A 1,544-nucleotide genomic window follows, 5' to 3' on the forward strand; every position below is an offset into this window, starting at 1 on the left:
AAAGTACAGTTAACCATGCCATCGGCAGCTAACTAATAAGGAGAATTCTGAATTAATGTTAGCAGTGACTTAATTCACACTTTATGTGGAATAGACTAGGAAGCAAACATAAGCAATTCACAACTTAGGTCTAGAGAGACTGACTTAGATATGCCTGCAGGAATTGGGTCCAGGAGCAAGGAAACGTCTCATTATCAAGTACGATGTAGTCTGGATACTTCCTAAATAATTATTAACCTCATGTCATTTTTCTGGTACTCAGTATTCTGAATTCTAATCTTAGTCAGCTGTTTATTGACTAAGTCAACAAATTAAGGACAAATTTTCTCTTTATGATACTACTTAAGTATCATAAATAACTTTCACTTTGTTTTGAAAACTTGACAGATTTTACTCAAGCATCTTGCTTCAGGCATTACTTTCATTATGTTTTTGAAATTAATTAATTTCTATTTATGTTTGCTTTACTCACTGCTGCACCTGCTTTACTCTATTAGAATATGATCATCTCTTTAGTCTTCTCACTCTTTCTTTGCAGATTTCAATGTGCTCTGCAGAGCATTTTATCCAATGGTCTCCTCTCATATGAAAAAGGACTCTGTTTTATTCGGCACTCCATTTCCACAACCATGTGTCCTGCTCACTTCAGATGGACAATCTACAGCAATTTGTTAAGGAATGTTGATTGGTTGTGTGACTGAAAAATCACTCTGTTCAGTTTTTCAATATAAAATGAATCACGAAAACTTTCAAAAATGCTAACGAATTAAATTTGAGATGTCACAATGTGCTGCACAGACTAAAAACTAACTGCACGGAAAGGTCATGATCAAATGAGATTGATGTATTCAGATAAATGAGAATTTAATCTTAATATTTACTATTTCTGCACGGTGGAAACATGTATTTCCCTTGTTCTCAGAGCTGAGTCTTATGAGGATTTATCCTAATCTGGCAAGAGTTAGAAAATATTAATGTTCACTATACATCTATTTTCTACTCCTCAGAGGAGCAGATTATTCCCTTTCTAAATTGTGATCCACAATTGTTATGCTGGGAATCTGGATGGTGATGAAGTGAGAGAATGGGAATGTTCTGTGTGATCATCTGATTGGGCCTTGCTCTGTTATAGGACCTTCGTAGTGGGGCTCTGACCTTAACTTCATGCCTTTTCCATACTTTATATCTTCCCTGGTCGGTGTTCCTTTCCTTCACGGCAGTATCCACATTCTTTGCCTTTAACTTTTATCACTGTTGACTATGCCTCTCCCCCTACTTAGGTGTCATGGGTAAGATGTGGGTGTGTGATTGATAGGGGGAATATTTCACCCCCAGCTTTGCAAAATTAATAAAAATGACCTTCCTCTGGTGAGAAATCTTTCAAGTTGAGAATGGTCTTCCTCTCCAGTGCCAGAAACATGAGGACTTGTTTTAAATGTTCACTGGAGAACCTGGACGGGTTTTACAGTTAGAACATGGGCCCCACTAATAACCAGCCCCAGTGTTTTCTCACAGTCTCAGTAATCAGTACTCAACCTCTAGAA

Source organism: Tenrec ecaudatus, chromosome 12 (genome assembly GCF_050624435.1).
Source record: "Tenrec ecaudatus isolate mTenEca1 chromosome 12, mTenEca1.hap1, whole genome shotgun sequence".
NCBI lineage: Eukaryota > Metazoa > Chordata > Mammalia > Afrosoricida > Tenrecidae > Tenrec > Tenrec ecaudatus.